The sequence below is a fragment of the Bos indicus x Bos taurus genome, chromosome 1 (genome assembly GCF_003369695.1).
Source record: "Bos indicus x Bos taurus breed Angus x Brahman F1 hybrid chromosome 1, Bos_hybrid_MaternalHap_v2.0, whole genome shotgun sequence".
In the NCBI taxonomy this organism is placed as follows: Eukaryota; Metazoa; Chordata; class Mammalia; order Artiodactyla; family Bovidae; genus Bos; species Bos indicus x Bos taurus.
In genome coordinates, this window is record NC_040076.1 from 50,016,618 (window position 1) to 50,040,450 (window position 23,833).

At 38.1% G+C, this 23,833-nt stretch overlaps 1 long non-coding RNA gene across 1 annotated transcript in view; it reads left to right on the top strand.

Annotated features, from left to right (window-relative positions):
* Positions 1-23,833, top strand: part of LOC113906755 — an 81,773-nt gene that overhangs the window by 50,528 nt on the left and 7,412 nt on the right. The gene's annotated exons all lie outside the window — the stretch shown is intronic.

Consider the following 23,833-nt stretch of genomic DNA (forward strand, 5'->3'; position numbering starts at 1 on the left):
CTGGTGGATGTTCAAATCCTGTTAAATTAGAGGACTCCAATAAACACTTGCACATTCCTGTAGACCCCAAAAGACCATATCCTAGGATTTCAGACCTATCAAAGACTAAAACTCACCTCAGAATTCTAGATTCACCTGAACTCTAAAACAAGAACCTCTACAGTTCCCATCCACAATGTCAAGCTTACAATCAGAATAATAAGATAAGCAAAAAAAAAAAAAAAAAAAAACCCACCAACTTAATAGACACAAAGATGATTCAGATTTTTTTCAGAAAAAATCTTTTTTAGAAAAGATTTTTAAATGAATGCAATTAGTATGTTCAATTAGTGTTTGTACTTTCAGAATATACTTGGATTTTATAAATGTAAGTCAGAGAAATTCAGTTTTAAAACAGAAAAATGTAACTTTAAGTAATTACCAAGAGAAAAATGACTGTATCATTGAAAAAACTGATAATGGAATAAAAAACTGGAATGATTTTAAAAAGTTTGTTTAAAGGAAGGCAAAAAAATCCAGAAATTCATAAACAAAAATATATGAAAACAAATAGCAAGACCATAGTCTTAAACCGAAGTATATGATTAATTAATTGAAGTTCATTTGGTCTAAATACTCCAATTAAAAAAATAAAAATGATCTTCCTGGCTAATAACATAGTTATATATATTTATGGGAAACACACTTTATGTAGAGAAAGTGTTAAAGGATTGAAAAATGTATCATGAACACATTAATCAAAAGAAAATGAGCGTGGCTTTATTGTAGAAGAAAAATAGGTTTTAAGGAGGAAATACTATCAGAAATAGGAGTATTTCATAATGATAAAAGTCAATTCAATAGGAATGTGTAATAGCCCAAATTTATATGCAACTAATACTATAGTTTCAGAATATATAAATAAGGTTGTGTGTGTGTGTATGTGCACTCAGTTGCGTCCGACTCTTTGTGACCCCCAGGCTCCTCTGTCCATGGGAAGTTCTGGGAAAGAATACTGGAGTGGGTTGCCATTTCCGACTGCAGGGAATCTTCCTGAGCCAGGGTTCAAACCCACATCTCTTGTGTCTCCTGCATTGGCAGGTGACTATTTTACCACTGTGCCACATAGGAAGTCTATAAATAAGGTTGCATGTGTGCTAACTCGCTTCATTCATGTCTGACTCTTTGCGACCCTATGGATGGTAGCCTGCCAGTCTCCTCTGTCCATGGGATTCTTCAGGGAAGACTACTAGAGTGGGTTGCCCTGCCCTCCTCCTGGAGATTTTCCTGACCCAAGAATCGAACCCACATCTTTTATGCCTCCACATTGTGAGGTGGGTTCTTTACCATCAGCACTACTTGGGGAAGCCTGTAAATAATGTTAGTAAAACAAAAAATGAAATAGACAAAAGACATAATTCACTAGAGATTTTAACAATCTAAAGTATAAAACATATATGAAAAAAAAAGTATAAGTATCCAACTTAATTTAGTTGGCTTCAATTACATTTATAGAATATCATACTCTGCAACTGCAGAACAAACATTGTTTCAACTGCAAGGAATTTTTATAAAAATTGGCCATACACTGGCATCAAAGCAAATATCAATAAATTTCTAATAATTAAAATAATGCATAGTATATTTTCTAACTACTTTAGAATTAAATTAGAAATAAAAAGATAATCATTTTGTTTTCTGTAAATTAAGCAATATACCTCTAAAGAACCAATTCCACTCAAGAGAAATGAATGCATAGGTTTACCAAGAGAATGTGTAAGAATGTACATCACAGCTCTATTCATAATAACCCTAAACAGAAAATAAACTGCCCTTCACTGGGTAAATGAACAAAATATGATATATTCATACATAGCAACTGAAAAGAGACTCTTGCAGCATGGAACCAACCACATGGATGGATTTTATAGATATATTGTTGACTAAAAGAGGCCAGACATGCAAATGAGCGAATACTTTATTCTATCTATGCTATGCTAAGTCACTTTAGTCATGTCCGACTCTGTGCAACCCCATAGACGGCAGCCCACCAGGCTCCCCCATCCCTGGGATTCTCCAGGCAAGAACACTGGAGTGGGCTGCCATTTCCTTCTCCAATGCATGAAAGTGAAAAGTGAAGTGAAGTCGCTCAGTCATGTCCGACTCTTAGCGACCCCATGGACTGCAGCCTAACAGGCTCCTCTGTCCATGGGATTTTCCAAGTCAGGTCTGACTCTTTGCTACCCTATGGACTATACAGTCCATGGAATTCTCTAGGCCAGAATACTGGAGTGGGTAGCCTTTTCCTTCTCCAGAGGATCTTTCCAACCCAGGGATTGAACCAGGTCTCCCAGGTGGATTCTTTTTTTTTTTCTTTTTTTAGTTAATTTATTTTCAGTTCAGTTCAGTTCAGTCGCTCAGTCGTGTCCGACTCTGTGACCCCATGAATTGGTGGCTAATTACTTTACAATATCGTAGTGGTTTTTGCCATACATTGACATGAATCAGCCATGGGTGTACATGTGTCCCCCATCCTGAGTCCCCCTCCCACCTCCCTCCCATCCCATCCCTCAGGGTCGTCCCAGTGAACCCAGCCCTGAGTGCCCTGTCTCATGCATCAAACCTGGACTGGTGATCTAGTTCACATATGGTAATATACATGTTTCAATGCTATTCTCTCAAACCATCCCATCCTTGCCTTCTCCCACAGAGTCCAAAAGTCTTCTTTATGTCTGTGTCTCTTTTGCTATCTCGCATATAGGGTCATCATTACCATCTTTCTAAATTTCATATATATGTATCAATATACTGTATTGGTGGTTTTCTTTCTGACTTCACTCTGTATAATAGGCTCCAGTTTCATCCACCTCATTAGAACTGATTCAAATGTATTCTTTTTAATAGCTGAATAATATTCCATTGTGTATATATACCAGAACTTTCTTATCCATTTGTCTGCCTATGGACATCTAGATTGCTTCCATGTCCTAGCTATTGTAAACAGTGCTGCGATGAACATTGGGGTACACGTATCTCTTTCAATTCTGGTTTCCTCAGTGTGTATGCCCAGCAGTGGGATTGCTGGGTTGTATGGCAGTTCTATTTCCAGTTTTTTAAGGAATCTCCACACTGTTCTCCATAGTGGCTGCACTAGTTTGCACTCCCATCAACAGTGTAAGAAATTTCCCTTTTCTCTACACTGTCTCCAGCATTTATTGTTTGTAGACTTTTTGATAGCAGCCATCTGACTGGTGTGAAATGGTACCTCATTGTGGTTTTGATTTGCGTTTCTCTGATGATGAGTGATGTTGAGCATCTTTTCATGTGTTTGTTAGCCATCTGTATGTCTTCTTTGGAGAAATGTCTGTTTAGTTCTTTGGCCCATTTTTTGATTGGGTCATTTTTTTTTTTTTTCTGGTATTGAGCTGCAGGAGCTGCTGATATATTTTTGAGATTAATTCTTTGTCAGTTGCTTCGTTTGTTATTATTTTCTCCCATTCTGAAGGCTGTCTTTTCACCTTGCTTAGAGTTTCCTTCGTTGTGCAAAAGCTTTTAAGTTTAATTAGGTCCCATTTGTTTATTTTTGCTTTTATTTCCATTACTCTGGGACGTGGGGCATAGAGGATCCTGCTGTGATTTATGTCACAGAGTGTTTTGCCTATGTTTTCCTCTAGGAGTTTTATAGTTTCTGGTCTTACATTTAGATCTTTAATACATTTTGAGTTTATTTTTGTGTATGGTGTTAGAAAGTGTTCTAGTTTCATTCTTTTACAAGTGGTTGACCACTTTTCCCAGCACCACTTGTTAAAGTGATTGTCTTTTCTCCATTGTATATTCTTGCCTCCTTTGTCAAAGATAAGGTGTCCATAGGTGCGTGGATTCATCTCTGGGCTTTCTATTTTTTCCATTGATCTATATTTCTGTCTTTGTGCCAGTACCATACTGTCTTAATGACTGTAGCTTTGTAGTATAGTCTGAAGTCAGACAGGTTGATTCCTCCAGTTCCATTCTTCTTTCTCAAGATTGCTTTGGTTATTCGAGGTTTTTTGTATTTCCATACAAATTTTGAAATTATTTGTTCTAGTTCTGTGAAAAATACCATTGGTAGCTTGATAAGGATTGCATTGAATCTATAGATTGCTTTTTCTTGCTGATTGCTGATTCTCTTCCAGTGAACCATGAGGGAAGCCCAAATGAAGTTCAAAGAGCAGTGAAATTTATCATGATGAAATAAAAAATAATGGTCATTTCTAGAAGAGAGGATAGTAATGATTGGGATAGCACATGATAGAGCATTTCGAATGAAGGAAAAATTTCTAAGTCATCTTCTAAGATGTAGTTACAGATATGTGTGTGTGTGTGTAAATTTACTGTAAGCATGTTATACACTCTGTTACAGACTGAATTCAGTCAAAACTTCATATGTTGAAGTCTTGACTCCATGAGAATGTGACTGTATTTGGGGCTAAGATCTTTAAGTAGGTAATTATAGTTATATGAGGTCATATGAGTGGATGTGAATCTGTTCTAACGAATATTCTTATTAGAAGAGGAATTTAGACATGCAGAGACACCAGGGTCATGTGTGCACGGAAGGAAGACCCTGTAAAGAGGTGGCAAGAGGGTGATCATTTGCAAAACAAGAAGACATGTCTTAGGAGAAACCAACCCTGATGGCACCTTGATCTTGGAGTTCTACCCTCCATTTATCTTCTGTGAGAAGATAAATTTTTGTTGTTTAAGCCATGAAGTCTGTGGAATCTTGTTATGGCAGCCTGGAAAACTAATACAAGCCCCCAAATAGAAAATAATAGCTAACATTATAAGCATTTACTATATTCTCATTTAATTCTCTCAACTTTACTATGAGGTAAATACAATTACATATTATCTCTTTTATGGAAAATACTTAAGATGAGTAACTTGTCAAAAATCATGAAAGCAGTAAGATGCATTTCAGTGATTTTTGACTACATGCTGCCTGACTCCAAGTCAATATGTTTAATTCCTAGATATTTTAAATTTCTAGATGATGCTCCTAGATTACAATATGAAGTTTCTTTTATGTTGGTAGGTAGTAGGCTGCAGTGGTCCTACAGAAATTTCCAGGAATATTCTTGGACATGGATACTAAAGACAAGAAAATTTCAGAGCATGGGGGATTGCCAAAAAGAATCAAGCTAAAGAGGACCTCTGACACTGAGTGTGTAGTTGAGGATGGCTGCCCTGAGGGTACCCATCCTCTGGGTTAAGTGTTACTAACAACAAGGAGACTGTTCACACTTGCAAGTAGATCCTTGATTTATTCCATTCTAACTTGTTATGTTCCCCGCCACATCCCCAGACCTTGAAAAAGGACTGTGTCTCATTTCCATTATTTTATATGGGACACTGGGTAGACTCTCAACAAATGTGTGTTGAATTAAATGGAAAGGACTGACAGATCTTCCCAAATGACCTTGTCCTCCTTTATACTTTTTCCTTGAAATTATTCCTACTCTCATTTCAAATCTCTAATGGTGGAAAATAAATTGCAGGCTTACTTCCTACTTGACAAGTTCTGATAAGTTTTATTTATTAACTCCAGTCAAATATGTTAAAGATGCCTGTTGAAAATAAAATGAGACTCAGCAGTGGATTTTTGGTGCCAACTTTTCTCCATCCTTCTAATATCTTTATTCTCCTCTAGAGCTTTGTTTTATCTCTGTGTCTTGCCTTCCCTCACTCTCATCCTCTGTATGCAGTCGTCTCCTTGTCTTTTTCTTCCATTTCTTCTGATTTACTCTCTTTTTGGGGGGACTGTCACCAGTTCAGCAGCTAGAGATTGATAATAATGTCTTGTTCTTGCACTGTAATTGCTATGTCAAGACAGCAGGCGCAGCAGACTGTCACAATTTTAACACCAACTAAAGAGGAAATTTGCTGTGTGCCGATTAGTATCAGGGAGGAAGGCGCCTCAAGTAAGGATGTGACTGTCTCACAAGAAATGCATCCTACCTTCACTTTAAAGATGGAATAACTAGCCATGTGCAAGCACACTCATTCACAGTGGTCAGAGCAATGCATCTTCCATGATATTATTAATGAGTTTTGAATAGTCTTTTCAGAACTTTTCAAGATAATGTTTATTTAATTTTTCCCAAGTTATTTTAAATCAGTGAGAGTCTGTAGTACCATTTTTTCCTTATAGATAAGGAAACTAGGTCACAAATAGTACAGTTATCTTTCTCATCATCATGTAAAGAATCATTAATGATGACACAGCTAGTATTTCCGGATATTTTTCCATTAAACCAATTTCAGATTACATCCTTTCTCAATGCACTGAAATATACACACATACAGTTAATTGATGTAAAATTACTATAGACAGCTTACAGTTGTTTGTTCCTAATATTAAAATTTATCACTAAAGGTATGTGGTGGAATTTTACATTTGACAGTGAGTCAAAAATATCCACCTTAGTGAAGCAATGATAATGTTTGACTCACAGGGAGCCAGAATATGTGTGTGTGTGTGTGTGTGTATTGTTGTTATTCAATCACTCAGTCATGTCTGACTCTTTGTGACCCCATGGACTGCAGCACGCCAGGCCTTCCTGTCCTTCAACCATCTCCTGGACCTAGCTCAAACTCATCTTCACTGAGTCGGTAATGCCTTCCAACCATCTCATCCTCTATTGTTCCCTTCTCCTTTTGCCTTCAGTCTTTCTCAGCATCAGGGTCTTTTCCAATGAGTCGGTGCTGTGCATCAGGTGGCCAAAGTATTGGAACCTCAGCTTCAGCATCAGTACTTTCAAAGAATATTCAGGATTGGTTCCTTTAGGATTGACTAGTTTGATCTCCTTGCTGTCCACACTACTCTCAAGAGTCTTCTCCAGCACCATAGTTTGAAAGCATCAATTCTTTGGTGCTCAGCCTTTTTTATTGTCCAGCTCTCCTATCTGTACATGACCACTGGAAAAACCATAGCTTTGACTATAGGCAAAGTAATGTCTCTGCGTTTTTGTCTAGGTTTGACATTGCTTTTCTTCCAAGGAGCAGCGTTTTTTAATTTCATGGCTGCAGTCACTGTCCACAGTGATTTTGGAGTCCAAGAAAATAAAGTCTGTCACTCTTTCCATTGTTTCCCCATTTATTTGCCGTGAAGTGATGGGACTGGATGCCATGATCTTCATTTTTTGAGTGTTGAGTTTTAAGGCAGCTCCTCTTTCACTTTCATCAAGAGGCACTTTAATTCCTCTTCACTTTTTGCCATAAGACTGGTGTCATCTGTATAGCTGAGGTTATTGATATTTCTCCTGGCAATCTTGATTCCAACTTGTGCTGCATCCAGCCTAGCATTTTGCATGATATACTCTGCATATTAAACAAGCAGGGTGATAATATACAGCTTTGATGTACTTCTTTTCCAATTTTGAACCAGTGAGTCAAACATAATCCATCTTAGTGGGTGAAGCATTGATAATATTTGACTTACAGGGAGCTAAAATATTTTTAGAATATTTATATTTTAACCTATACAATTAAAGAAACATAATTGTCTCTCAGTACAGTTCTAGTCATTCAGTTGTGTCCGACTCTTTGCGACCCCATGAATCGCAGCACACCAGGCCTCCCTGTCCATCACCAACTCCCGGAGTTCACCCAAACTCATGTCCATCGAGTCGGTGATGCCATCCAGCCATCTCATCCTCTGTTGTCCCCTTCTCCTCCTGCCCCCAATCCCTCCCAGCATCAGGGTCTTTTCCAGTGAGTCAACTCTTCATATGAGGTGGCCAAAGTATTGGAGTTTCAGCTTCAGCATCAGTCCTTTCAATGAACACCCAGGACTGATCTCCTTTAGAATGGACTGGTTGGATCTCCTTGCAGTCCAAGGGACTCTCAAGAGTCTTCTCCAACACCACAGTTCAAAAGCATCAATTCTTCGGCACTGAGCTTTCTTCGCAGTCCAACTCTCACATCCATACCTGACCACTGATACTTTAAAAATTTTCATATGACCGGAAGTTTGGGTCATCTGTTAAGAATATGTGTTTGCTCTCAACTTACATAACTAAAAATTACTGTACAGGCTATGAATTCCCTCTTAGAGTTGGAAGAAATGTCATGAAGTGACCAAAAATAGCAAACAGCTCTTAGTCAAGAAATCCAGGCAAGCTTGGGTCTGGATGGCACGTGGTGTGCATATCTCTTAAGATAACAAGGACAAAGCAATGAGGTCAGGAAGCCGAACAGGATGAGGTCTTGAGAGACCTTCTGGGTCTATCCATCCATGAAAATAACTCATCAGTAATGCCTCAAATAAGTTCACACTTCGCACATTTGCTTTAAAGGTTTCTTCAAGTGGGTAGGTTTTTCAGTATGTGCTGTGAGTGTTTTGAGATAAAAGAAGAGACTGCAAAGCCCTCAGCTGCTGCTACTTATCTCTGGGCTCCCAGAACTTAACACTTAGGGATTTATAGCAAACCTACAGCCCTGATGGAAACAAAAGGTCACTCGTCTTGCTCAGAACTAAACTAGAAAGTGCCTAAAGTTAATTACACTAATAACATACCAGAGACATCCATGTAGTGAGGTGAAAGCCGGTGCAGAAGTCTCCCAGCAGTTCTGCCTTAAATTGTTGGCTTCCAAATTCCTGCATTATTGAAGTTCAACTGAAAGTATACGTTTGTCTAAAACATGTCATGCATGTGCTTCTGGATTATTATTGATAGGGGTCCCAACAATCGGATCAGGTGCATATAACTCTTGTGTCATTGAGCTAACTTCTCCGCTTCTGGGAAAGATTGAGGGCAGGAGAAGTGGGCGACAGAGGATGAGATGGTTGGATGGCATCATTGACTCAATGGACATGAGTTTGAGCAAACTACGGGAGATAGTGACAGGGAAGCCTGGCGGGCTGCAATTCATGGGGTCGAAAAGAGCTGGACGTGACTCAGCAACTGAAAAACAACAATACCGGTTCTCCAATGTCAAGGAAATGCAAGTTTTCAAAATTGTCTTCACAGTCCTGATCAAGAGGCTGAACAGTTTCTGTGTGTGTGCTCAGTCATGTCCGATTCTTTGTGAACTGATGGACTGTAGCCTACCAGGCTCCTCCATCCATGGAATTCTCCAGGCAAGAAACACTGGAGTGGGTTGCCATTTCCTTCTCCCGAATAGTTTATATAGAAAATTTTTGCCATATAGATATATCTTTTTCATGTCTCTCTCTTTTTCAGCTTTATTGAGGCATATCAGGCAAATAGAATTATAATATACTTAAAGCGTATTACCTGATAATTTGAAATGTATCAACATTGTGAAAGCATTTCCACAATCAAGTTAATCAAGTTAGTCAACACATCCATACCTCTTATATTTACCTTTATTTTTTTAGTGAAAACAAATGTCATACTTGGCAAATTTCAGTTACATAATACAATATTATCAACTGTTCAGTCGCTCAGTCGTGTCCGACTCTTTGCGACCCCATGAATTAGAGCACGCCAGGCCTCCCTGTCCATCACCAACTCCCGGAGTTCACTCAGACTCATGTCCATCGAGTCAGTGATGCCATCCAGCCATCTCATCCTCTCTCATCCCCTTCTGCTCCTGCCCCCAATCCCTCCCAGCATCAGAGTCTTTTCCAATGAGTCAACACTTCGCATGAAGTGGCCAAAGTATTGTAGTTTCAGCTTTAGCATCAGTCCTTCCAAACAACACCCAGGATTGATGGATTGATCTCCTTCAGAATGGACTGGTTGGATCTCCTTGCAGTCCAATGGACTCTCAAGAGTCTTCTCCAACAGCACAGTTCAAAAGCATCAATTCTTTGGCGCTCAGCTTTCTTCACAGTCCAACTCTCACATTCATACATGACCACTGGAAAAACCATAGCCTTGACGAGACGGACCTTTGTTGGCAAAGTAATGTCTCCGCTATGGAATATGCTGTCTAGGTTGGTCATAACTTTCCTTCCAAGGAGTAAGTGTCTTTTAATTTCATGGCTGCAGTCACCATCTGCAGTGATTTTGGAGCCCCCAAAAATAAAGTCTGACACTGTTTCCACTGTTTCCCCATCTATTTCCCATGAAATGATGGGACCAGATGCCATGATCTTTGTTTTCGATTGTTATACATTATTTAGCTTCTAACCGGAAGTTTGTACCCTTTTATCAACCCCTTCCCTACTTAAGGAGAAGCTTGAAATTGGGGTTTCTCTCTGGGGTTGAATGGGGCTGGGCGATTATTGGGCTTTTGGCGAGAGTGTGTATTAGCTTTTTAGTTTAGATGTGTTTAGATTTTCTCAGCTGTCCAATGTGTAGGAGTCACTCAGCTAGTTTCTGGATTTCTCTTAGAGAGGTTGGATTGTGTACTGCTATATATTCAGTACATCTGTGGAAGATGGGAAAATCAGGAGCCCCTCATATTGCCATTTTGGTAATGCCCTCCTCCCCAGGTATATGTAGATTTGAAAGAATCTATAGAAAAAGTTTAGTTGAAACTTGATGTGTTGTAGATGAGGAAATGGGCCTGGAGAGATGATATGACTTGCTTAGAGTTTCAGAAACAAAAAATGGCAGTCATTCATCTGACTTGAGTGAGGGCAGAACATTTCTCGTGTGTCTTTATATGACAAGAAGGAGATCATGAACTAATTACTTCTGAATTTATGGATGGATATTGTTGGAGACAAGAACTCTTTCTCAGGGCTTTTCCCACTGAGATGACCACGTTTCTGGAATTGCCCTCTAAGAACTTGGATGAGATGTGGAACAATCTGTGGAGATAGTTTATTAGAGTGATTGGGAGAAAATAGTCTATAAACAAGCAATGAAAGGGTTCTGGTTCCTGGTTTTTGTAAAAAAATAAAAACATGTAAATAATTTAAGAATATATACTTTAAAAAATGTAGAAAGCATCACCAAAGTCTTTTAAACTTGCCCATGGATTTTTACCGTGTCTCTGCCATATAGTAAGCCCCCTACATACCAACCTTCAAGGTGAGACCTTTAGAAGATGTTAAGCTGGCATGCTGCCGTTCATGGGGTCGCAAAGAGTCAGACATGACCGAGCAACTGAACTGAACCTGTGTTCAGATGTCCACTCATGTAGGTTGGTTCATGCGTCTGGCATACATTGTCAGGTGTGTGCATCCTCTACAAGTGACCGTGCTTTTGTGTAGTTTACAGAGCACAGTAGTACAGTATCTTTATTTCAAGCCCAGGATGTCCAGATGCAGGCATTAAAAGCAGTGGTGATATGGCTGGTACTACGGTACTTTTCAAAGTAAGGTACTGTAAGATTAAAAATGTTTTCTTTATTTTGTGTGTTTGTTTTTTTTTTAATGCACTGTTTGTGTGAAAAGTATTATAAAGCTATTACAGTACAGTACTATGTAGCCGATTGTGTTAGTTGGGTACCTCGGCTAACTTTGTTGTTACAAATGTGCTCTCGGAATAGAACTTGTTCCTATGTAGAGGACTTACTGCAGAAGGCAATGGCACCCCACTCCAGTACTCTTGCCTGGAAAATCCCATGGACGGAAGACTTCTCTCTAGGTGAGGAAATGTGGGCATGAAGTAAAATCTGAGAATGCTTAGTTTCACTTAACTAAAGAACTCAAAATTAGAGCAGGAGCACTGCTAAACTCTGCTGTGATTTAGCATTTTATCTGTGATGTTTTATCAAATCCCTGCCATTCTGAGTAAATGAATGCTTGACTCTCAATGATATCAGAACAGATTTTAATCAACAGTGGAGGGTTTGAATACTTCTGAATTTTCCAGGTGGAACTCTAAAGGAAAGCAAGTGCTCTTGAGCCAGTCTTCAATTCCAAGTGAGTTTAATTTAAGGGGTTAATATCACAAAGGATTGAGAAGTCACGCGCTGAAATAATAGTGGTCCTTTGAGAGGAGAATAAGAACATTGGTCTTCTCAAGGTGCTGAAGTGATGATGAGAGGTGTAAGTGTCCTCACATGCTATTAATGCGAAAAGCAAAGTATATTCAAGCTGAATTTGCAGTGTCCTTAACATGACAAGTTTATAGCCTCTCAGAGATTAACAGCCTGGCGGCCAAAAGTGCTTCTGTGTTACACACTGGAGCTTCACAAATGAAACAGATGCTTTTTGATGTAACCTGTGAGAATATTAATTTGTTCCCTTTTCCTGTTAATTGGCTTCTCACTGAATCAAGCAGTTAACCACTTTGGCTGAGAAATGGCATGCTGTAACATACCCTTTTCTTTGCCTCTTTTTAACATACACAGCAGATTACTAACAAAATAGCTACTTATACACATTGACCATGGCTAGCTGGAATGACCCATGGTGCTAGGCCACTTTGAAATGCAGATTGTTCTGCATTTCTCAAATCGCTGATCACTTTGCAGAACTTCCGGTGCATAGTTCACCTTCAGCTACCTGACTCTGTTTACTTTGCTGATACTGTATACCAATTACTAAATCATTCTTAATTAAAAAAAAAAAAAAAAAAAAGCCGAACAACTGGTAAGGAAGCAAACACGTTTATCGTCCTGGCCCACACCTGCTACAGTAAGAGGTGAAGGCAACTTGCTCACTTTCATTTCCCTTTCTTGTCCACAGAAGGATTGCTGAGATCTTGCCTGAGTATTTTTAGGTCTGTTTTTAATATCTAGTGTGTAGAGTGGGACTAATTGATGGATTATAACTGTCTATTCTTGTAAATTGTTAACTGACTGAGGGAAATTTTTTTTGTTCTCTGGCTTATGAATTCTCTCTGTGTGCAAAGAGAATATACCAAGTGTATTGTTCCCATTTCATAAGAGATTTGGGAAACATATAACCTTGAAAACGAAAGCTAAAACTTTCCCAAGCACAGAGTGCTGTATAAATGTTTAATGATGTTAGCACTGATTAAAAAGCCCAATAGAGATACATTAGTCTTGCTTTTGACCATCGAGTCTCCCTTATTTTGCAAGAAATTCCAGATAAATAATATTGCCAGTTGCTCTTGATTAAACATTCATACAAATAAGTACCTTGGTACTGCCGTTTTTGACTCATGTCTGAATAGCCTTAGGGCCTAGGTGTCTGTGATTAACTTTAATTTTCAGCAAAGATAGCTTGCATTTTACATTGGAACATTTCTTCAGGGAAAAGTTCAGCTCTTTTTGAGAGTAATTTCAGCACTGTCACTGATATTCTGGGTAAGATGCTGCCAGATGTTCTATTTTAGGCCCCATATATTTACTCCCTAAACAAGCTAACACATGAGCTTTGCATAGTTACTGGAGGAGAAAGAAGGTCTGCAGTGAAGGGAGATTTGGGGATGAGAGTGGACCCTAAACTGTTGGGTGACAAGGAGGAGAGGATCTCCAGTGAAGAGACTGTTGCAGATGGGGGTGGCAGTTAGCCAGAGTTTGCAGCTCAAGGGTTTGGACGATTGAATTTGCCAGGCAGGAAGTTTTTCCAGAGAAAGAAAATGGATCCACCCAGCTCACAGCATCTTCCCAGAGAAGGACCCTCTAAAGATAGCCACCTGCATTTGATTTTTTTTTTTTTTGTCTTTAAGCTAAGGAAACCTTGGAAATCTCTTTGAAGTGAAAGAACTTTTGCTTTATTTTTAGTAATCCATTAACTGAACACTTTGAAACTAATGAGCTGTGAAGATAATAATGTATGATATTTTCTCTCCAATTGCTACTTTTGATGATTGGTTCTCTTTTTTTCTTGTCTGGTCACTAACATTCTAATTCAATCTATCCTGTCCACTGAATCCCAGCCCTGCCAGGCTTCAACCTCAGGGATTTGAGAAAAGAAGGTGCAAGATTTACTCTTTTCTACCCTTCCTCTTCACATTTATGTTTCTGATTATTCAGTACTGGGACAGGGGAGGAAGCGTCAAAGGGAGCAAAGTTATTTTTGCTTCACAAGTGTTATTGTAGTGCATTTTTTACTTCCTCTATGTAGTAAGTCCCTAAATGTAAACTCTGCCATTAAATTAATGTCCAAGTTCTTTAGGAGGTCACTCACTAGGTTATTGTCTTTTATTTTTTTAATGGAGGTTGAATTGACAATATTAACTTCACATGTTTGACATAATGATTTGATATTTTATATATTACAAAATGATAACCACTATGAGTCTAGTTACTGCCTGCCAGTATACCAAGTTATTATATCTCTGTGACTTATTTTATAATTGGAGGTTTGTACGTCTTCATCCCCTTCACCTATTTTGCCCATTCTTCCACCACCGTATCCTCTGGTGAGTTTATTCTCTGTATCTGCGAGTGTGTTTCTATTTTGTTTGTGTTGTGTATTAGAGCCTACATATAAGTGAAATCATATGGTATTTGTCTTTCTCTGTCTGATGTATTTCACTTAGCATAATACCCACTAGGTCCATCCATGTTGTTGCAAATGGCAAGAGTTCATTCTTTTTTATGGCTGAGTAATATTTCGTATACACCCCCCACCCCCCGCCCCGCCATATCTTTATCCATTCATTTAGCACTGAGCACTTAGGGTGGTTTCATTCCTTGGCTGTTGTGAATAATGCTGCAGTAGACATGGGGGGGATGCATATATCTTTTCAAATTAGTGTTTTTGTATTCTTTGGAAAAATGCCCAGAAGTGAAATTGCTAGATTGTGTGGTAGTTCTATTTTGAATTTTTTGAGGAGCCTCCATACTGTTTTCCATTGTGGCTATACCAATTTACAGTCTCACCAGTAGTGCCTGAGGTTTCTCTTTTTTCCACATCCTCAGCAACACTTTGTCTCTTGTCTGGTGTAGGAGGTGCTATCTCATTGTGGTTTTGAGTTGCATTTCCTTGGTGAGTAGTGACATTGAGCATCTTTTCACGTACCTGTTGGCCATTTGTATGTCTTCTTCGAAACAATGTCTATTTATGTCCTATGCCCGTTTTTATTCAGATTGCTCATTTATTTATTTTGTTGAGTTACATGAGTGCTTTGTATGTTTTGGTTATTACCTCTTATGGAATATATCATTTGCAGCTACCTTCTTCCATTCAGTGGGTTGCCTTTTTATTTCGCTGATGTTTTCTTTTGCTGTGTGAAAGGTTTTTAGTTTGATGTTGTCCCATTTATTTTTGCTTTTGTTGCCCTTGCCTAAAGGAGACGGATCCAAAAAGAATATTGCTAAGACCAATGCAAAAGATCATACTGACTATGTTTCCTTCTAGGAGTGTCATGATTTCAGGTCTTCAATTTAAGTGTTTGACTGATCTTTGAGTTTATTTTTGTATATGGTGTATAAATGTAATCTACTTTCATTCTTTTGCATGTACCTGTCAGTTCTCTTTACTGTTTATTTAAGATACTGTCTTTTCTTCATTATATATAGAATCCTATATCCATTATATATTGCCTTCTTTATCAGAGATTAATTTACCATATAAGTGTGGGTTTACTTTCGGCCTATGTGTTCTGCTCCATTGATTTGTGTGTCTGTTTTGATGCCATGCTGCTTTGGTTACTATAGTGTTGTAGTACAGTTTGAAATCTGGGAGTGTGATACTTCCAACTCTATTGTTTATTCTTTAGGCTGCTTTGGCTATATGGGGTATTTTGTGGTTACATTAAGATTTTAGGATTATTCTATTTCTATTAAAAAATGCCTCAAGTATTTTGATAGTGATAGCATTGAATCTATAGATTTCTTTGGGTAGTATGGATATTTCAAAATATTAATTCTTCTGATCCATGAGCATGCTGTATTTTTCCATTTATTTATATTGCCTTCAGTTTCTTTCATTAATATGTTATAGCTTTCAGAGTATAGGTCATTCATATCTTGGTTAAATTTGTTCCTAGCTATTTTTTTTAATGCAATTGTTAAATGGATTTTTCCCTAAATTTTTCCTTCTGATAGTTTTTAGTGTATAAAACTGAACAGATTTCAGTGTATAAATCTGTGTATTGTAGTGGTACAATGTGGTAATTATTTTGTAATATATAAAAATATCAAGTCACTATGTCAAATAAATGATATTGTTTAGTTCTAATAGTTTTTTGGTGGAGTCTTTAGGGTTTTCTGTATATAGTATGTCGTGTACTAACAGTGGCAGCTTTACTTGTTCCCTTCCAAATTTTTATTTATTTACTTTTGGTTGTGCTGGTCTTTGCACGTGGGCTTTCTCTAGTTGCGGCAAGCAGGGGCTACTCTCTGTGGCGGTGCATGAGCTTCTCACTGTGATGGCTTCTCTTGTTGCAGAGCACAGGCTCTGGGCACACAGGCTTCAGCAGTTGTAGCGTGTGGGCTCACTAGTTGTAGCTTGCGGGCTCTAGAGTGCAGACTGAATAATTATGATGCACAGGCTTTAGTTGCTCCAAGGCTTTGGACTCTTTCCAGACCAGGGGCTGAACCTGTGTCCCCTGTAGGGACAGTGAGCATCTTTGTTTTATTCCAGATCTTAGGGGAAAAGCTTTCAGCTTTTTACCACTGAGTATGATTTAGCTGTGAGTTTGTTGTTTTGTTAATGTGATGTATCACATTGATTTTATGAATACTGTATCAACCTTGGATCCCTGGAATAAATCCTACTTGCTCATGTGTGTATGACCTTTTTAATGTTTTGTTGAATTCCATTTGCTAATATTCTGTTGAGAATTTTTGCATCCATCTCTATCAAGAATATTGGCCTGTAATCTTTTTGTCTGATCTTTGTCTGGTTTTGGTATAATGGTGATGCTGGTCTCATAGTATGGAAGTGGTTCCTTCTCTGTGATTATTTTTGGTACAATTTGAGAAAGATATGTATTAACTCCTCTTTAATGTTTGGTAGAATTCTCCTGTTAAGCCTTCTGGTCCTGGTCATTGCTTTCTGGGAGCTTCTGCTTTTTTCGATTACTGATTTAATTTCATTCCTAGTAATTGGTCAGGCCAGATTTTCTATTTTTTCTTCTTTTGATCAGTCTTAGAAAATTACGTTTCTAGGAATGTATCAGTTTTTTTGGTTGTACAGTTTGTTAGCATATCTTTGTTTGTAGTCTCTTATAATTGTACAATTGACTTTTGAAAACAGTGGTTTGAAATGCATGGGTTCATTTATATGTGGATTTCTTTCAATAATAAATACTACAGTACTACAAGACCCATGATTGATTGAATTTGTATGTGAAACCACAGATATGGAGGAATGATAAATAAGGAGGGCCAACTATAAGTTGTACACAGATTTTTGACTGTGTGGAGGGTCAGTACACTAACTCTTGCACTGTTCAAGGATTAATTTTATTTCTTCAATATCTTTGATACCTTCTGCTCTTCCATTTGTAATTTTATTTGGGCCCTCTTTTCTTGAAGAATCTGTCTGAAGGTTTGCCAATTTTATCTTTTAAAAGAACCACCTCTTAGTTTAATTGATATTATCTTTTTCTACTCAGATCTTTATTATTTCCTGTTTCTACTAACTTTGGGGGATTATTTGTTTTTCTTTTTCTAATTCTTTAAAATGTAAAGTTATGTTCTTTGAGCTTTCTCTTATATCTTAATTGATGTAGGTCTGCATTGCTATGAACTTTTCTCTTAGAACTGCTTCTGCTGTATCTCATAGATTTTGAAAAGTTGTATTTCTGTTTTCATTTTCAAGGTATTTTTTCTTTTGTTATGGTTTATTACAGGATATTGAATATAGTTTGCTGTGCTCTACAGTAGGACTCTATCTATTTTATATGTAGTAGTTTGTATCTATTAATCCCAAACTCCTAACTTATCCCTCTTACCTCCTTTAGCCTTTGATAACCATAAGTTTGTTTTCTATATCTTTGGGTCTGTTTCTATTTTGTGAAAGTGAAAGTCACTCAGTCATGTCTGACTCTTTACGACCCCATGGACTGCAGCACACCAGGCTTCCCTCTCCTTCATTATCTCCCAGATTTTGCTCAAACTCATGTCCATTGAGTTGATAATGCTATCCATACATCTCATCCCCTGTCACCGCCTTCTCCTCCTGCCCTCAATCTTTCCTAGCATCAGGGTCTTTTCCAATGAGAGTGCTCTTTCCATCAGGTGGCCAAAGTATTGGAGCTTCAGCTTTAGCATCAATCCTTCCAATGAATATTCAGGACTGATTTCCTTTAGAATGACTGGTTTGATCTCTTTGCAATCCAACAGACTCTCTAGAGTCTTCTCCAGCACCACAGTTTCAAACCACAGCTTGAAAACATCAGTCTTTGGAGCTCAGCCTTCTTTATGGTCCAGTTCTCACATGCATATATAACTACTGGAAAAACCATAGCTTTGACTACACAGACCATTGTTGGCAAACTGATGTCTCTGCTTTTTAGTATGCTGTATAGGTTTGTCATAGCTTTTCTTCTAAGGAGCAAGCATCTTTGTATATCTTGGCTGCAATCACTGTCCATAATGATTTTGGAGCCTAAGAAAATAAAGTCTCTCACTGTTTCCATTTTTTCTCCATCTATTTTCCATGAAGTGATGGGATCAGATGACATGATCTTAGTTTTTTGAATATTAGGTTTTAAGCCAGCTTTTTCACTCTTGCCTATCACCTTCATGAAGAGGGTCTTTAGTTCCTCTTCCCTTTCTGACATTAGTGTGGTATCATCTGCATATTTGAGGTTGTTGATATTTCTCTCAGCAATCCTAATTCCAGTTTGTGCTTCATCTAGCCCCACATTGTGCATGATGTACTCTGAATATAAGTTAAATAAGCAGGGTGATAATATACAGCCTAGCTGGACACCTTTCCCAATTTTGAACCAGTTCATTGTCCCAGGTCCTACTGTTGTTTCCAACTGTTGCTTCTTGGCCTCCATACAGGTTTTTCAGGAGGCAGATAAAATTGTCTGGTATTTCCACCTCTTTAAAAATTTTCCAGTTTGTTCTGATACATAGTCAAAGGCTTTTGTGTAGTCAGTGAAGCAGATGCTTTTCTGTAATTCTCTTGTTTTTTTTCTATGATCCAACAGATGTTGGCAATTTGATCTCTGGTTCCTCTGCCTTTTTCTAAATTCATCTTGAACATTTGGAAGTTCTTCATATATTGTTGAAGCCTAGCTTGAAGGATTTTGAGCATTACCTTGCTAACATGTGAAATGAGTACAATTGTGCAGTAGTTTGAACATTCTTTGGCATTACCCTTCTTTGGGATTGGAATGAAAACTGACCTTTTCCAGTCCTGTGGCCACTGCTGAGTTTTCCATATTTGCTGGCATATTGAGTGCAGCACTTTTAACAGCATCATCTTTTTAAGATTTAAAATAGCTCAGCTGGAATTCCATCACCTTCACTAGCTTTGTTTGTAGTAATGCTTTCTTATGGCCACTTGACTTCACACTCCAGGATGTCTGGCTCTAGATGAGTGACCACGCCATACTAGTTATCCAGGTCATTAAGACCTTTTGTGTACAATTCTGTGTATTCTTCCCACCTCTTTTTAGTATCTACTGCTTCTGTTAGGTCCTTACCATTTCTAACCTTTATTGTGCCTATCTTTGTATGAAATGTTCCCTTGGTATCTCTAATTTTCTAGTCTTTCCCATTCTGTTATTTTCCTGGATTTCTTTGCATTGTTCTTAAGAAGACTTTCTTATCTCTCCTGCTCTTCTTTGGAACTCTGCATTCAGATGGATGTATCTTTCCCTTTCTGCTTTGCCTTTCAGTTCTCTTCTTTACTCAGCTATTTGTAAGGCTCCTCAGGCAACTGTTTTGCCTTGTATTTCCTTTTCTTGGGGATGGTTTTGGTCACTGCCTCGTGTACAGTGTTACAAACCTCCATCCATCATTCTTCAGGCTCTCCGTCTGTCAGATCTAATCCATTGAATCTGTTTGTCACTTCCACTGTATAATCATTAGGGATTTGATTTAGGGTTGTACCTGAATGGCCTCGTGGTTTTTCCTCCTTTCTTCAATTTAAGTCTGAATTTTGCAGTAAGAAGCTCATGATCTGAGCTACAGTCAGCTCCTGGTCTTGTTTTTGCTGACTGTATAGAGCTTCACTGTCAATTTCTCCCTTTATTCCCTTTATGTCTGTTAACATTTGTTTTATATACTTAGGTGCTCCTGTGTTGGGTGAATAAGTATTTCTGAATCTTCATATTGACCCCTTTATCATTATGTAATGCTCTTCCTTTTCTTATAATCTTCATTTTGAAGACAGTTGTCTAATTTAAGTATGGCTATCTGAGCTTTTTTTCTTTTTTAAACCTTAGCTTTCTTTTTGTTTTTGTTTATATTGAATATCTTTTCCCATCTTTTTACTTTGCCTTTGGGTGTCTTTAAACGAGTCATAAAGTGAGTGAAATGAGTCTCTTGTAGGCAGTGTGTATGAGTCTTGTTTCCTTATCCATTCAGTCACCCTGTGTCTTTTGATTGGAGCATTTAGTCCATTGCTATCTAAAGTGATTATCAATAAGTATATCCTTACTGCCATTGTGTTAAATGTTTTTTGGTTGCCTTTGTAATTCTTTTTTCTTCTTTAAATCTTTCCTTTTGTGGTTTGACTCTCTTTAATGTTATATAGGTTCCTTTATTTTTTGTGTATCTATGATACGTTTTTGCTTTGTGGTTACCATGAAGTTCATGTCCGTCTATTTGTTTAAAGCTGGTAGTCACCTAAGTTTGAACACATTCTAAAAGGTTTAGGTTTTTTTTTTTTATTACCACATTACCTCAATATTTTATGCTTTTGACATCATATTTAATATCTTTTTATTTTTTATATCCCTTAACTCCTAGTAGTGATAGCTGATTTTGTCTCTTAACCTTGATACTCGCTATTTAAGTGGTTGATCCATTGCCTTTACTATGTATTTGCCTATAAGTGATAGAAACTTTTTTCCCCTTTAAATATTTTCTTATTTCTGGGTGTACCCTCTTCTCTTTTCCTTAAGATCCTTTAACATTTCTTGTGAGGCTGGTTTAGTGGTGATGGACTCTCTTAAAAAGGTTTTTGCCTGTCTGGGAAATTCTGTCTTTAATTCTCGGTAATAACCTTGCCAAATAGAGAATTCTTGGTGGTAGTTTTTCTTTTTAGCACTTGAAATATATCATGGCACTTCTACTGAAAACTTGTGCTGAAAAATCAACTCTGTGGGGGTTCCCTTGTATGTTTTTTCTGTTGCTGCTTTTAACTTTTTTCCTTTTCACTGTTACTATCTGACAGAAAATATTCAGTGGCAGGGTTCCCTCATGCCTGGTCCAGTGGAATACAAATCATAGTCTTTTTGTACTTGGGGTATTGTGTTCTTGTGACAAGATGGCTCAGGGTCAGCTGCCTCAACAGGGGTCTGCTTGTCTTGTAAGAATATATATCCTCACCCTGCAAACAGTGAGGCTCCTTCTCAGGTGATTCGCTGCCAGTCTCTCTTCACTGTCTTGTTTTCACTTTGCTCAGACACAGACGGCACATCAGTAAGTCCACTGTGTAAGCAGATACTCAGTGGAATGCAATGAGTTTCTTAATCTCTGTAATTGACTCTCTTCTGGACTTAACATTGTTTGGCTTGGGAGGGGTGGATTCAGTCAGTAACATCACACCCATTACTCCCTTCTCCCAGGCCAGCCCCTGAGTCCATCATCTTCTGTGTATATATCTTGAGGGCTGTGGATGAGAGTGCTGCTCCTAGAATGAGTCCTGCAGAGGTTTGCTAGGTGGGTTTTAGAATATGGAGGCATTTAGTTAATACCTGTTGCTTTCAGTACTGGGGCTTTAGCCTCATTCTAGGAAAAGTCTTCTTCAACCTGTGGTTTAGTATGAAGAGAATAAAGGAACCCACTAATTATGCCACTTTTCTCTATATCCCAAAGACAAAGTTATTTGTTGTGCTTGAGCTAGATTTTAAACTTTAAAAAAAGTTTTCATCTATTGATGAGAGCTTCTGAATATTTGGTCTGGGGTGGGGGTATCAATGTGGGAGAATGTAGCTCTTGAGGAACCCAGAGTAACCATGGTGATTTAGCCACTATCGTCTCTAATCTCTACTTTCATTGTACTGGGCTTTGTGTACCAAGTACAGAAGAGCACATGATGATAGTAAATGTTTTATGTTAAAAAACTCAACTCTACAATTTGTCAACAGAATGTGTAGCTCATTACCTTTCAGAGTTATAAGTTTTCTCAGTTTAGCCAGAACAATCTTGTTCCTTTGTTGTCTACCTTTTGCTATATGACGTAACAGGATAGATCTGACATGCTTCTTTGCCATCTACTCTGCAGATCCTAAGAGATGAAATGGGGCTTAAGTTCTTTAAGGAATGCGGTAATTAGAACTGCCATTTATTGAGCATTCAATGGTACTAGACACATTTTAAGTTCTTTATCAATATTGACTCACAAGCCCCCTATAAATCCTTTACTGTAGGTTTAGCTGCTATTCTTATTTTACTGATGAAGCAATGGATGCACAATGAGGTTAGGACACCTAAGGTCATATAACTTGGAGCAGAGGTAGGAACTGATCTTAGGCAGTCTGATTCCAGAGTTAAGATTCCTGCACTCTTAACCACTGTTACGTCATGGGAATGTGTGAGTAGTAGTTTCTTGGACATGTTTGTCATAAACTCTTTATGAAGAATTAAGTATTCTTAAGTTACTAAAAAAGAATAAATTTAAAAATTTATCTCTAAATTTTAAAATCTAGCTTTTGTGAATCTGATTTCTTACTAATTAATTTTGCTCCCCATCCATACAGTGAAGAAAAACTTAGGCTTCTACTGTAATCGCATTAGTGAGTAGACTTATCTATGTCCTGGTCCATGGATGAAGAAAGCACAATCAAAGAGATGGCACTGCATGCAGGGAGCTAGTTGCAGAGCTTTCAGAACTGTTTCCACTGTTGGCTGCTTAAGAGTACATTTTCATCTATTTGAAGCATTTTGTTTAGTATGTGCTGGGCTCTATAGTAGGAGCTTGGGACATAGACATGTATTAGACATGCTTCCTCTACTACAGAAGTTCAGTCTAGTTGGGGCCATCTGTGGAATGAAGTAACTGCAAAAACCACACTATAAGCATTAGAATATGGTACTATGTGAGATGTAGACGATGACATGCTTAACTCAGACTGTGGGATAAGATGAGAAATGCTTCACAGAAGAAATACTTGAGGTAGATTTTAAAGAATGAGTTGGCTAGGCTGGAAAAGGGGAAAGGAACAGTCAGAAGAACTAGCAAGTATAAAGATGTAGAGCCTATGTGGACAGTTGCCAGCTCAGCAGAACTGAAGAGGGTCTAGGACAGGAGGTGAGTAGGAAAAGGAATGCAGACAAGGGATCTCTACCATAGAGTATTCAGGGGTTTTACATGAAGGCGGCACATTGAATTTGAATTTCAGAAACTTCAGTCTGCCTTGCATAGAGCCACAGAGGTCAATTACAGGCTATTAAAAATTCTAGGGGAGTCAAAATTAAGACCCCAAAGAGGGTGGTGGTAGTGAGGATGAAAAAGCAGCAAAAATAGGTAATTAAGAATACCACCCAAGTTTCTCTTGAAAATCAAGAGGGACATAAAAGAGAGGCCTGAAAATTAAATTTCCCTTTAGTTTATAGCCAGATTATAATTTGATGTGGCAATTCCTGTTAAATACACCCCAATCTCTAAGCATTTTCATGGATGTTATCATCTGAGTTCCAGCAAGTGATTCCTAACCTGATTCCTAGGATCTGAGACGCTGCGTGGCCCTTCACCTTCGGTCATCAAGGTGGTCTCCTAGTCCCTTCTGTGTTCCAAGCATCCTACTACTTGTCACCTTTGTCTAAATAACAAGTGTTCTATCATGTGTGCTGTTCCTGTTTGAAAAGCTTTACCTCCTGAGTTCTTAACAACAAAAACCTTATTTCTCTTTAGGCTAACAAAATGCTATTCAGTCTTATTATTTCTCTGACTTTTCAGAAG